Genomic DNA, 15,589 nt, shown 5'->3' on the forward strand with positions numbered 1-15,589 from the left:
AAAAAGAAAAAGAAAAAAAGACGCTTCAAATTTCATGATTCATCACGTTTCATAAAGACCTCGCAGAACGATCATTAATCTTCGAGATCTGTCGTCTCATTTACTCGGAAGCACGCATGCGAAGCACATCAACGACCTTATCGGTTACTATATTTTTCTCTTTTTCGTGCTGAAACTGATTAAGGCTCATCCGGCTGCCGCTACTTTTACAATCGATGGCCTTAATAGGTATCATGAAAGGAAACAGAATATTGTCATTGGCGAACGCAATCCTGCTTTCAAGAGAACAGCGTATCATCTTCCGATCATACTTGGATTACTTTTTTTTACACTAACATAAAGGTATTAAGCATAATAAAAAATTGAGTTATTAAAGACCATGCTAAAAAATTATGTCTGCTGTAAGTTATTAAAATTAATTTTTTACCACCTAAAACAAATTAAATAATACATAAGATTTTTAATGATAATGTATTTTAATAATAACGTATTCAGAAATTATTTTTTAAATAGATTCTCATAAAAAGTTAGCAATATCTGGATGTATCGGTTTTCAAAACATATATATTTATTAAACTAATATAAAAAATATAAATATGTAAAATAAAAATATATTTATACATATATAAAATTATACAATATATGTATAAGAAAATTATTATTTTTATATTTTTATTTTTACATTTTATTTTTATATTTTATTTTATTTATATAATCTTATGTACCTTAATTGACGGTAAGGGATGACTTTTTCAAGAAGACAACTGTGACAGTAAAACCGTTTATACAATCGCGAGGAGCGCATCGAAAGTCGGGGAGGAGGAATTTATCATCACCTTGCAAAAAAAAAAAAAAGTGTCCAGGCTGTTTCGTAATACAACTTCGTCGCTATTATATCGCGAGATTGGCCGTTTCGAGATTGAGCAACGACGAGCGATGGTTTGTTCGAGCGAAGCCAACTTCCATTTCGCGAATTTCTTACGCGTTTTTCCGGCCGACTGAGCCCCGATATTATGAAGGAAGAAATCGGCATTTCGGACTTGCCGACTATTTTAATGACGCGATTACGATATCGTGCGCGCCGGTACAATTGATTAAGGATTACCCTTTTATAATACAACATATCCGCGGAATTTTAGACGCGCGCGCGCGCGCGCGCTGACATATCCGGCGGCTTACAATTTTCTCTACCGATTACAATGATTTAGTTATGAATTTCCTCCATGAAGGCAAAGTGTAAAGCGAGCCGATGCGGAATCTCGACCTATGCTCCAATCGTAAAGCAAACAATTTCCTCAAATTCCGCGTTACTCTCATAAGTGAAGTCTATTATACATATAAAAAGAATGATTACTACAGAGTTGGAAAATTTGTTTAAAAAAATATATCGGTTAAAATTTTTGTTAACTTTAACATATTGCTGCTGTGTTAATTAAACTAAATGTTAAATTATTAAAACAACTGAGAAAAGTATAAAAATAACACAACGTGCACATATTTTTAATTTTACACAATAGATATGTTCCGTATTATTAATGACAGAATTTATCTGTTAAAATATACAGAAAAAAAATGTTAATTTAATTTTACAATAGGAATGAGTGTGACTACAGATCGTCAATAATATTTTTCCAAATTAATTTTATTATTAGGAACATGTTAATTTTACAGAGAATTTAAAAAGAAATAGAGAAGGAGAGAGAAAGAGGAATGTAAATTTTTGATAAACTATTTTTAAATGCTACTATAGACTTTTATAAAATGTATTCTTTCTTTCTTTCTTTAATTGTATCGCATAACGAAAATGAAGAAAACATTTACGCACGATTTGCGTTGAATGAGGAAAAATTAATTCGGCCGTAATTTTCAGCCGTATTTTCGAGGTTTTAATAAGTTTCTGCGCACGCGCCTCACTTTTGCTCATTTAATTCGTTGCTCTCGTTTCGCGTCTTGCCTCGATTTTATTGAGATTTCACTTCTCAAATATCGATCTCCAATAGTCGAAGGAATTCGCGAGGCTAATTAATTGGAAAATTAATTTTTACTTTTAACATTTTTTTTCATTCATTTCATTTATTTCATGCATTGGTAATTAACATTTTTCTTTATTTCTGGTAATATTGTGTGATTTTTGTAAGAATAGCGAAATAGAAATTGAGAAAGAATGAGAAATGGTAAAAGTAAATATCTTCTAGGAAGGAATCATAAAAATACAATCGTATTAATTGTGCACGAGAAACTGAATTTCTAAACTTATTAGTTTTATCGTTCGTATATCTGGATAAATTCTAAGTATTATAATACCGAGAAACATGTACATGTATATGCAATAGACATCTGTGTCCGGTCTTGCTTATAATATAGTTTCACATTTAGTAAAAAGTTGCCTATGATAAAAATCGGCTGTGAAAGTATTGATACAATCTGTGGCTGCGGATAACAGGTAGGTGCAACATCAAGATCCATCGCAAATACCCCACGAGCCTTTCTCGCGAATTCAACAACATCTTTCCATCGCTCTTTCGAGCCGCAATAATTCGTCGGGGAACTGCGGATGAGGACGATGAAGGAGGAAAAAGAGGATGGAGGACGACGATCTCGGGAGAATGAGGAGAAACGATGAAGGGTTCTGGCGTAACAGAGATATCAAACAATTGGTTCCGCCATTAGACATGATCATCATCAAGGCACAACAATTTTCTTAGTTCTGTTAACTGCGCTGAATATGATTTCTACCCGCCGGCGGATGTCCGAGTTTGCGAAACTCTGACCGTTAATACTGATGGGTCGATGGGGTTCTTAAAAGTATGATCGGGAAAAATTTCATGATATATTCACAAATTTATGTTTTCTTGTTACACAAGAATAAAATGATACCGTGAGATCTTTTTATTATTACATTTCTAAAATTAAAGACTTAATAATTACGATTTTTTTTTAATAGAATTCCTAAAATGTCCTCCAACTTTGTATTAGTTTTTCATCACTTTCTTGTAATTTTTTTTAATTATTAAAATTCAAAATACGAGATTTTTGTACGTTTTGCGTATGCGATACATATGAAAAGTGCAATTTTTGATAGCGATTATCTCGCGTTCGAGACTGTCAATTGCTTTTAAGTTATACAAACATGCAGATATCATATTTATTAACGTATAATTAAATTTTCAAATTTTTCTTGTATTGCGATTTGCGAGACAACTATCTTAAATTATTAAAACAATTGAAACAACTGTACAAATAGCATAATGTGCACCTATTTTTAATTTTATACAATAGATGTATTGTATTATTAGTGACAGGATTTATCTGTTAAAATTCACAGAAAAAAATGTTGATTTTTATTTTACGATAGGAGTGACTACAGATCGTCAATAATATTTCTCCAAATTAATTTTATCATTAAAAATATGTTGATTTTACACAAAATTTATTTCAAATTATTTTGAAGTACTTTTATTTTGTATTAAAATATCAACGTAATATTAGTACCATTTAACATATCCATATCTTGTTAAATCAATACAAAAAAAGCTTTTCGATATTACTATAAAATTGATAATATTTATAATAAATGTGTATATAGATCGCGCGTGATAAAGTAATATTATATTATTTTAAGAATTCGAACAAAATGTCGACTCGAATTTTGTTTCAAGCTCGAACGATTACTCCGATTCTGAATATAAATAACGTTTCGTCTTTAACGAGCAATTGTGATTTAAAAGGAGTGAAATCGACTGAGAAAACAAGAAGCACGACAGTGTAAAAAATAAACGGGGGAACGCCCGTGAGTGATCAAGAGCGCATCAAGAGCGATGAACTGAACATATGTAATTTAATTGGACGCTCTAGAAAGTTACTTCCTAATTAATCGATTAGTCCGTTATTAGTTTCCGTTAGCGAAACAGTGCGAATCGGGTAGTGCCAAGTAGTTAAACATTTAATTTTGCGTACGTATCGCGCTTTTCGTTATAATTAAAAAAAAAAACGGAAAGATAATATCCATTAATATCCTATAAATTTTAACGATATATATATATATATATATGTATGTACAGATCTATTAATAGGTCTCGGTCTTTCAGTTTATAAAGAGGTCAATTTAAGATCGCACAAATATCATCGAATTGCTGTGCTCTAATTACAAAATTAATAATATAAAGAAATTAATAAAATAAATAAAAAAATGATTAATTAATATGATAAAATTATCGATACATTTCCTATCGACGACAAATGTTCAAAGGCCCAGTAAAAACATCAACCTTTTTTTATATTTTCTAAAGTATGATATCTATATATACGGAAAATGTCTTTGAAATTTTATTGAAAAATTCGTAAAATTAACGGAGTTATAAGAAGTTAGAATAGAATATCACGTTTTAAAATGGGCATGCAAAAATTTTAATGCGTTTTTCTCAAAATATTGCTTTCCAGATCGCTTGTGACGGATGTCTTGAAAATTAATGGACCGAATAATTACAATTTTCTTTTTAGATAAAAGAGAACAATTTTTTGGGGGGATACTAAAGTTAAACAGAAATAAAAAAATTAATAATTAATATTTTTTTGATCTTCAAGAAATAAATTTCAGCAAAATTGAAATCTCTAGTTTTGAGATTACGCTGCTTTGTTATTCTTCAATTTTCTCTAGTGAAATTAGGGGTTCAGTATCTCATAAATATCCTGTAGAATAAAACTAGATTGATTTTGTTCATTTCAGACGAACATTAAAAAATTAAATATTCGAGATTTAAAAATATTGATGTACTGTTTAAACAATAAAAACATATGCAAAGTGTCAAAAAGATCAGTTTTTAATATTCTTCACAAAAAATTCCTAAAAATTATCAATTTTTTATATTGCCAGAGTAGACTGAGTCATTAAGTAAGCGATTAAAATATTTTATTTCTGTTATCTAAAACAGACACGCAACTCCTCTTTTGTACAAAAGTAAAGAAAGCAGACCGTCCTCGGTTCTCGAAATTAAGCGTTTCATCAATATTAAATCGATCGGGGCATGCAACTTTTACGAGTACATATACGTTTTACGAGGAATCTCCTCGTTCAATCAAATCGCGCACAAACCCAAAGGAATTTTATACACACGAGCTCTCTCTCTCATATCGCGCATAAATATATACAGCGATCGGCCACGAAATCAGGAATAGATTTTCATGAATTTTCCTTCGGGGCCGGTTATTGCCCAGCCGTTGTGGCCTGATTCCCTTTCTTTAATCCCCTCTCTCTTCTTCTTCCATCCATCCTTTCTTGCCATCCGTCCTCTTCCGCGATTGTCCCGTTCCTCTTTCACCTCTCTTTCTCCTTTTCATCGTAAAAAAACGCGTCTTTCTCGTCTCCTCTCTCCACCCTCGATCGTCTGCCGATTCTCGTCCGGTCGCGATCATCGTACTCGTCCAACTTCTACGCGGCATCTTCGACTCCGTTTCCTCATGAAATATTCACGCTCGTACAACGAAATCATCGTTTGTTAGTCAACGCCATCTCTCCCGTCTCTCTTTTCGCCCATCTCCTCTCTCGCACGGGGCCCGGCCCGACACTATCTCCCGGCATTGGTCATCCTCATTCTGTGGCCGATTTCTTTCTGTGCCCCGACAATCTCTCGCGATGTTGTCACAACGTTTCTTTCCTCGCAATGTTTTCGCGAATAAAGAAAGTACGTAAGATATTTCGGACGTAGTGTATTTTTTATGATCGAGGATACATCGCAATTTTTTTTTTTTTTTTTTTTTGAAGGAATAATGCGTGATAAAATTTTGATCGCTTTTGATTTATAAGCGAATTAACATTCAAGCACATATTTAAATATCCTACGTGTTTCTTATATTCACAGAAAGATAAGTATAAAAGTTAAATAAAAAATAAATATAAAATTATATCAGATAAAAAGCAAAATATATAAAAATATAAAAGTTATAAAAAAATTATACAAAAAAACATCGCTAGCAAGAGAATACAAGAATAAATAGTAACATAACGATATAATTATTTTTCTTCATTAATTGAGATTTTAATGCGCTAGTGTACCTAAAGTGTAGGTGTAGAACGTTGAGAAAAATCGATAAAATCTGTGAAATTAATAATAATTTGGATAAATATTTAAAAGTTGAGAAATTTACTGAGCGAAAAAAGTTTTTTCTATTTTTGTACATAAATTTTAGCGTCGCACTCGATAAATTAGATGCAAATTATTGTCGAATACATTTGATTTGCATTTACATTCGATGTATGACACCGCCACCGATCGTTTCAGTCGAAAGGTTAAACACGTCGAGATATGTTGGAAATCAAAATTTTATCGCGGAAATCGAAGAAATTAAATAATTTTATCATCTTTTGTACTACGTAAAATCTAAGTATTTTTAAGTATTGACCCAAACCCCCCCCCCCCTCCCCTCCCCTCGCCCCCTCCCTCACTCCTCTCCCGCCGGGACTATTAACGCGTAAAATCGAACTTGCCAAAAGTTTTCGCGAAATATTAAGACCTATCACGATACGCTTAAAGAGAAAGAGGTCTAATCGATGTTTAAATTATAGATGCCTCGGCAACCTTGGAGCGAAATGATACTCGGAGATATCATTTACAAGGTCGTCATCTAATGATGCGCGAAACGAAAATTGGTGAAAGGATGCGTGGGATAATCTGGGTCTCTCTCCCTCTCCCTCTCTCTCTCTCCCTCTGTTGGATGTTCGCAAAGATTTTCTGCAATTTTAATGAGCAGGTAGATCGTTAATAGACCGCATCGATCGTGAGAATATTTTCGTTTTCAGTCTGACAAATCGATGTGCGATATCCACTATCACTCTATGTCCGTTGATAAATGGAATGGATCGTAGTATCTTTAAACGGCAAATAGATATTCTCGCGGCATAATTATAGATCCTTATCACTTTCAGCATGCTAAATTGCACGTGGTCGAGAAACAAATTTTTCTCCTACTTTCGATAATTTTCGATCTAACATCAGTTTTCGTACTTTGATTACCCTCTTTAAATAATTATTTAATTATATTTTCATCCAAATCTTTAAATCGAAAATTGTATGTTTCCTGTCTATTTGAGGTACAGAGAGGAAAGAGAGAGGAGAAAGGAAAGAGAGAGAGAGAGAGAGAGAGAGAAAGAGAGAGAAAGAGAAAAGGGGGAACTCTCTACAATTTCTATATAAATTTAATTTATCGAAATCCTCTCAGATCTATAAATAGGAGCTTAATTTTAACTCGAGAAACTGATTAAAAAAATGATTAATTAGAGTAAAAACAAAATCATATATAGCGCACATATATGTACATACACTGATATCTCCTTCGATTTGTCGGATGACTGACCGTCTTAAGATGCTGGTTTCGATTTCAATTCATGATTATGTCCGCGTGTAACAATGCCAAGACAGGAGGCGGCTTGTCTCGCAATGACGAGCAAGAAGTAACAAGTGTGTGCAAGCATCCAGCGATGATGGAGAGCTGATTAAGCAAATCAGTAACGCATCTGATGCGCACGCGATAAATTCTCATCCTTACTGCATTGTTAAAGAAAAGAAATTTTCAATAGCGTCAGAGCTCGTCTTAATTTTCATATTCTTCTACAAAAACTTACATATGATCCTCTCTTTATTTATTTGTGGATATTTTTTGACAACCGTATACTTTAATCCAATTAAATTTGCGGAATTGCATGTTTTATATATTTATATTTATTGCAATTTTGAATTTTCAATTTCGCTGAATTTTGTGCACTAAATTTTTATTTAAAAAGTTATTGAACTATTAAATATCTTGGATTGCTCGAAAACAATTAACACAGCGCATACGTAGCTACGGAAGTCATAAAGTCAATTCGTTTCACATTAATTTTGGCACGTACATTTCTTATTAAATTAAATAATGCTAAAAATTTATCCAGCTGTACATCTAAGAAAATAATATTCGATTAAGCAACGTAAAGCGGGAAGATGAATCGCGAGGTAAGAGGAATTAACGTTTGTGTATACGCATCCATAGAAAAGATTTCCGGATCTAACGCTATTACTCTTCAATCTATCATAAAATAGGATCGATATAGCGACAATCATATTTATTATTGAAAAAGGAATATTTTAATCTTAAATGGAAAATTCTTAAATCTAGAATAAAATGCTCTTAGCGCTATCCCGTTAATTTTCTCACAAAGATGAAGATGGAAATTTGTAGCGATCTAACATCAAGTTATTCTAAATGCAAGAATATATAAGCTTAGATTTGTATATGTTACTCTTGTCTCAAGATAGTAAGACAATCTTATTTAATTCGAGAGAGAAGAAAAGGAATTATTGATTTAATTTTAAAATTGTTTTATTTTTATACCGCATAAGGTTGTGATACGATTAAATATGTCAAGAATATTTTTTGTCTCGTTATTAGAAATCCTTTCTGAGAGTGCGGAATGTAAAGCGGTGACACGCATATAAACCATACACACACGTATGGAATAATGACATATGTAGGTTCTGCTCAGCCCTTTTTTACGTCACCGTTCACCACCACACCTTACACGATGTTATCGTCGTTCTTACATCACGAATGTAGGCTGTGGCCTCAAATTTAAGTTTCCACAATTATCTCTCCGTGCTAGCAAGGTCCATTGTCCATTCGAAGATCGCAGCCGATGAAGTTTCGTCAAGGCTAACATTGTCGCGTTCATTATGATTAAATAACAAACGATATACACTTCTTATAGTAAAAATGGACGAAGAGTTCATTATACAAAATTGCCCGTTGTACTTTTACATATAAGTTAAAGATGATATTACCTGACTGGATTTACGAACATTTTCGCATTGAATCGCTTTGAATAATTAATGAATATATAATTTTCTTAAAAGAGAAACCTGCCTTGTTCTTTTACTTCGACGCGGATTATAAATAAAGGTGGGAGTTTATATAAGAAAATATATACATGTTCGACATATATAAAACTTGATCATAAGAGTGTTATATTCTTGCTGTTCAAAATCTCTTGTTTCCGACAAAATTCTCCGCGTTTTTAAGGGGAATATTTTTCGCACCAAATTGCCTATCTATAAATTGTCATTTTCGTCGCGAGCGCGATTCGCAAAATTCGCTGAATCGACATTAAACGATGGCAGAGATTTCGATTTTATTCCGAATTATGTTAATTTGATATATTGCTGTTGTGTTAATTTAACTCAAATATTAAATTATTAAAATAATTGAAAAAAATATATATAAAAATAACAATGTGCATACAATATTTTTAATTTTGTGTTAATTTAATATAATATATATATATATATATATATATATATATATATTATATTAAATTAACACAATAATTTGTGTAGACCGTTTGAGACATGCAATAATATGTATTAAACTTAAGTCAAATTTTCCAACACCGTACAAAGTCGTATTCGCGATAATCGTAAATTCCGAGGCTTTTTCCGTCCACGCGGATCCGTATTGTGTCAATCGTGTATGACAGGAGACGGAATCTCTTAAACGGCAATAAGCTAAACACAATGGCATTGCGATACTCGTCGAATTTAATTTAAAGGCAGCGAGTCCATTGTACGCGCGAGAATGTATAAATAGACGCGAAGCCCACGCACGAAGGCAGCTTCATACGCTACCGAAGATCTTGTCGTGAGACAAATTTACATTTACGGTTATAGGTATCCCCGTGAAAAGACTATTAAAACTGTTTCAATTTCCCCCTCTCCCCTCCCCTTTCCACCCCACCCCACCCCTTTCCAAGCGGCGTCTTATGTAAACTCCTTTGGCGGGGTACAATTCGCATCAGAGAGCGAATTCTGTTTGCATGGCTAAAAAAATTGCGCTCATTCAAATAACTTTTTTGCGGATGCGTTGACGGCTATCCTTTATATACATATAATTAAATTAAACTGTTACAATCTTTTAAAATTCAAGCTGCTTCTGTTAATTTTTTATAAAATTGAAGCAAGTGTATCCCCTAAAAATATTACGTATAAACGATATAGTAAGGAAAGCGAAACTTTAAAATTGGAAATTTAATATTTTCCTTAAGAGGAAGTTTTATGTAAACAAAATATTTTATGGAAATCAAATTTAAAAAAGGAAAGTACATTGAAAACAAAATTAAAAAAAAAAAAGAATAAAAATAAGCTTATTTTCTCTCCGTAGTCAGTAGTTCTGTAATTTGCAATACAGAATGAATTCATTTATGTCACACAGAGAAATTACGCTTATTCAAATAATTTATATTTACAAACATACGAACGGCGTTAAAAAATTATACAATAAATAAAACTATTATATAATCTTTGAATAATTAAAATATTTTTGTATAATAATTTATAAATGGGAAGAGTTTATGTGTCAAAAGTACATATATGGTAAACGATATAATGAAGGAAACAAAATTTGGAAATCTAATATTTTTTTTTTCAAAAGAAAGTTTTACGTGAAAAATATTTTGTGGAGATATAATTTTTAAAAGAAAGACCACTCTCTGTGTGAACAAGATTTACAAAGAAGGAATAAAGGGGAAATAAGTTAAGGGGAGATAAAGGACTGCGAACATTTCTCATTGACTTTCTACCTTTCGATTTATGGAATTGTAACAATGCGCCATTTAATCGCGAATCATGGAAGACGCCGGTTGGTAGGAGATCACTGCGACAGAGGTACTTAATGACCGGTACTCCAACGACGGTATTGTCGTTCGGTGTCCGTTTTATTGCCGTTTGCGCCAATCCAGAACCCAGGTGAGGACATTGTTCGAACGTCTGGGAATCTCTCATGATTGTCGCGATCTCTATATTCTCGTAATAGCCGCCGTATTCAAATACCGATCTGCCAACGCTTGTATACATTTGCCCGGTTTGTTGAGCAACGTAAAAAAAAAAAAAAAAAAAAAGAAAAAACAAAGAGAGATAGGAGGTCCTGATGTCGTTCGTGTAATATTGCTTGACACTGCCACATTCTATTCGGTTTTGCAAGCTTTCGATTGAAGAGAAAAGTGTGCCGGGTGTGTTGTCATTTATAGCTTTCTGTTAAATTACATATTTTGCTCTATATATGATTTGATTCGCTTCTTTATGCATAAAATAATATATATGTGATTCTATACTTCGTCCGAAGAAAAAAGAAGCTTATAGGTAAAAATATAATATAATAGTTTTTTTATATTATTGTTATTATTATATTATACATTTTATTATATATTTCATTATATATTTTATTTTGTTTATTATTATATATTATATATATGTTTTAAATATTTTATATATATTATTATTATTATTATTATTATTATTATTATTATTATTATTATTATTATATAAATATTATTATATATATAGCATTTTTTAATTTTTTAAAATGTTAAATTATATTATTACTAATTTTTTTTTATTTTGCTATCCATAATTATATATTTATTTCTGTATTGCAATAAAATCTTAAGATCATAAGTTATTTATTTATTTTTTAAAAATATTACCCGTAAACAAGCAGTTTAATATTAAAGATGGAATAATGCGGCTGATTTTATTCGACAGAGCCAATTTCGAAATACTTGACCCAATCAAAATACCTCAAAATATTATTTATTATTCATAAGTCCTCTTTTTTCGAGTAGTTTCACATATATGTATAGATATACATATATGATGATATAAAAGTGTTGATAAACCAAAGAGGATTTCCAACAATTCGTATATAAATGCGAACGACCAGTTCAATTTTGTCGATAAAATGAAGAAAGAAACTCATGCCAATTTTCGCTTCCTTAAATTTTTGTACTCGCGCGATTTATTGATGTACCACAAAGAAGTTCCGGGACGCGTATCATCTACAATTACTTTCACGCAAGATTCGCGTCCGACGTAATTTGCAATTTATCGCATGCGGACGATCGATGGGTGCGTCGAGACCGATTCTAACAAATTGCCGATAGCGAGACAGAGATGGATCGGGCGAAAACAGCGAGAGAAGGAAATAATGCGACGAGAGAACCTCTCGGTCCCCTCATTTATTTCACGGTGTTGTTGTTAACGACGGCGACAAAAATCATGAAATCCCGACTTACCTGTTATCAATTAACTGTTAAATCGTCGTCGATTTACGGTAGCGTGTCTATTACGTGCACCGTCGATGCAAGCTGTACTCGATGAATAATGCATCGTTGATATCTCATCGTTTATTCGAGCATTCTGTGACCCACATCTCTCTTTATTCTTATGGAGAGCATAATTCCAACAGAGATAAAATTATAGAAATTTGACTGATCAGTTTTAACTCATCGACAAATAATAATTCAATTTTTCTGGTTTTTCAAGTAGTTATAAATCTTTATATGCCATCAATTAATTAATATAATATATTTTAAATCCATTCTTTACACGCTTTATAATCGGCGAAAAAAATTCGAGGAAGAATTCTATTTACAGTTTTACATGCCAGTTATCTCAACGAGTGTATCATGAGTATATTATATACATATACGTATATTTTTGCTTCAAGTGTATACTTTATGTATTGCATGTAAAATTCTAAATAGAATTCTTATCCCGAAATTTGTCGCGAATTACAAACTTGTTAAAATTTTGGAAGAATTCAGTTTAAATTTGGATTTCAGGCGCGTTTATGCAAATGAAACTTAATGTATGAATTTGCGGATAATTCAGTGACACACAGCGTAGTCACTTTTATACTCATATCATGTTAATGCAACATGTAGTATTTTCATTGTTTTAACACAAACATATTTATTATATCAAGGTCCTCTGCTTGTCTCGTGCATCGGGCAGTCTCACGTGTTCTCGAATGGGCGCAGTCGAGGCGTACGCCTGAAGGCACGTAAATTTATGAACGAGGAAACAGCAGAAACGCGGCGGAGCTGCGAACGTAGCTTTTGCAACGTCTGCTTTCCGGCAGAACGAATCGTGATGTAAGGACGAGCGTGGGCGACTTTGCTTTTGCTCGGGAGAGATCGCAAGCGCAGCTTTGAAACTGGTTTAGATATTCGATGTCCGTTTTCCGCGCGAAATGTCAAGACGCGAACTGTCACTGATATCCGTCACACATTCCCCGTGGCAATCGTTTAATTCTGTATTACGTCAGATTTTTTTAAGCTGCGTTCTAATGAAAAAATTCACGCGATCTACAATTTCGCGAATATTTTATATAAAATTAAAACGAAAATTATCAGTTTCTTTTTTCTCAACTAAAAAATTAGCCCAAGTTATTAATACATTATGCCCCCGGGGATCCGAAATAATATATTCGTAGGATAAATAAATTTATCGGTGCCAAGCACTTAGAAATTTCTGTTACCGTAAATTGCGCGTCATTAAGGATAATGCAGCAGATAATGTTTACATTCTACACACTAATCAGCTCTAGTTACTGTGTCGTATTACCATATTTTCTCCGCGCGAGGTGCGCATATACGTCAGATGTAACACGGACGAGCCATCAAGCGCGAGGTAACTTCCGTAATCACAATCTCGACTACGCGCGCGTTCGATTGTCTTTATTCAAATGAAAGTCTCTTTCTCCGTATTCGCTCGCCAATCGCTTATTCGATGTTCCCGTTCGCAGATTATCGCGCCCGCGACACCTCGGGTCTGCATTTCGAATGGGAACTCCGTAATTTTACCGGGAGCGCGAGACGCCGGCGCCAAAAGGAGTACGAATCGAGATTTTGTCGACGATGAGCCGCGTCAACTAGAAAATTACCCGGCAACACTCAATTAATAAAGAAGAGATATTATAATTCCAATAAGATAAAGAGATTAGAATTTTAAAACAATTATGTCAATTATCGTGGCAATTTTTATCCTGCAATTTTACTTATAAAGAGAAAGCCAGAAATATGTATAAGATATTATATCTTTAACTTGCACAATTTTAGTCGTGTAATTTGATGGATCACATAAACTACAATATATTTTTATGTTTTGAATTTTAGGCATGTTATAAATTGTATTTTATTGACGTAAACTCTATCAACAGTTTTTACATTTTTCCAAAAATGTCTGAATTTGTTTTGTAATATTTCTATGTGTTTTATCTCATATTTTCACTATTTTATCAGCTTTATCAACGATTTCATGTCGAATTAATGCTAATTTTTCCCGAAAATTAGATATTCTCCCTTGGATTCGTCGATGAATACCGAACGCGATCCTCATAAATATCCAGAAGCGCCGCTTGGGATATCGTGAGGAAAACGGGAAAAAAAGAGAAAAAGAGTGAATCGTAAGTTGTTTTACCTTTTATACGTCATTTCATGGTGCCGAAGATCGTAGCACTTCTGTTGGTTCGTGACACTTTTCCATTTTTGCGCTGCTCACAACGCGGGTCCGAGATAGAGATAGAGATAAGGAGAAAAAAAAAAGAGAGAGAAAGAGAGAAAGAGTCAGACAACACTGAGGGAGAAGAAGAATGAAAGCAGACGACAGGGATGATGACGGAAGACCACTCGTTTGGCAACAACACACTATCCTCACACTCGAGATCACTCTCCCTTTCCTCCTTCTTCCTCGACCCTTCCACGTGCACGAGTGTTCCAAGTCGGTCCTTCTACGAGGATACGGGATGTTGAAACGTCCGCACGAACATTCCGCCAATTTTCGGATCGTTCCTCAATGATACATTCAATCGGAAGATCCTCGTTTCTGCTACACTTGGCGCGACCACGTGCTCGGATAACGGTGTCCCGATCGTTCCCGTTCAGGCACATACACGAGCGCCTACTGTCTCTTTTTCAGTACCACACACATCACACACCTTGTAGACAACTTGTCGTTTCGCGAGGGAGATAACTCTGTTTTCATTATTTCTGACTAGAAGTCCCTCGATCGGCGCGCTAAACAATGATCGATCAAACGTCACCCGAACAGCTCTCTCGCGCGGCAAGAATCCGAGGGATTCACGGCACCGCTGATCCCGATGCAAACCCGATGCAACCCGATATATCGAGCATCGACAGGACCTGGGGTCCTGACCTGGCAACGTTTCTCGTTCTCTCTTTCTTCGGGAGCGACGGAAGGAGCTAACCACCGTTGCTCACCACCGTCCGGCGATCGTTTGGCGCCCGTGCTCCGTTGTCCAGGTCCTCTCTCGCGAGGCGTGTGATATCCTCTCCCCTCTCACTCGCCTTCTCTTCGCGGGACGAAGCGGAATATCAGCAAGAGCAGCTCTCGCGGAGGAGATTCGTGAGACGCGACGAGAGCGGAGTGGTCCCCGTGGCACGGTGGTGAGTAAGTCGTGTATAAAGCGGGGCGATGCCGCTTGGTACGCACACAGTTATACACAGACACGTGGACACATATACCGTCGATTGGGCGGGGAGACTGAATCTGTAGGCTGACGGGTAGGTTAGTAAGTAGGTAGGTAGGTAGGTAGGTAGATAGGTAGGTAGGTAGGTAGGTGAGCCACATACACAGGGAAAAAATACACCGAGAAGACGTACTCGTGTATATGAATGTATCGGATCATACGGTGTGGCCGCGCGATGCGAAATGGTATGAGTGCTCGCTGCGATTTGTTTGTATACGTGGTAACTGTGGAGGATAGCAAA

General features: G+C 34.4%; 1 protein-coding gene across 1 annotated transcript in view; it reads right to left on the minus strand.

The window, feature by feature from the left end:
• The window catches only part of LOC138934858 (histone-lysine N-methyltransferase PRDM16), a 31,706-nt gene extending 16,463 nt beyond the window's left edge, over positions 1–15,243 (minus strand). Inside the window, exon 1 of the mRNA XM_070298989.1 lies at positions 14,280–15,243. The gene's annotated coding sequence lies outside the window, so the exon portion shown is untranslated. The remainder of the gene's footprint in view (positions 1–14,279) is intronic.
• Positions 15,244–15,589: the final 346 nt, after the last annotated feature.

This window comes from Polyergus mexicanus, unplaced genomic scaffold, assembly GCF_030449975.1.
Source record: "Polyergus mexicanus isolate NDT 795.1 unplaced genomic scaffold, iyPolMexi1.0 SCAF_7, whole genome shotgun sequence".
NCBI lineage: Eukaryota > Metazoa > Arthropoda > Insecta > Hymenoptera > Formicidae > Polyergus > Polyergus mexicanus.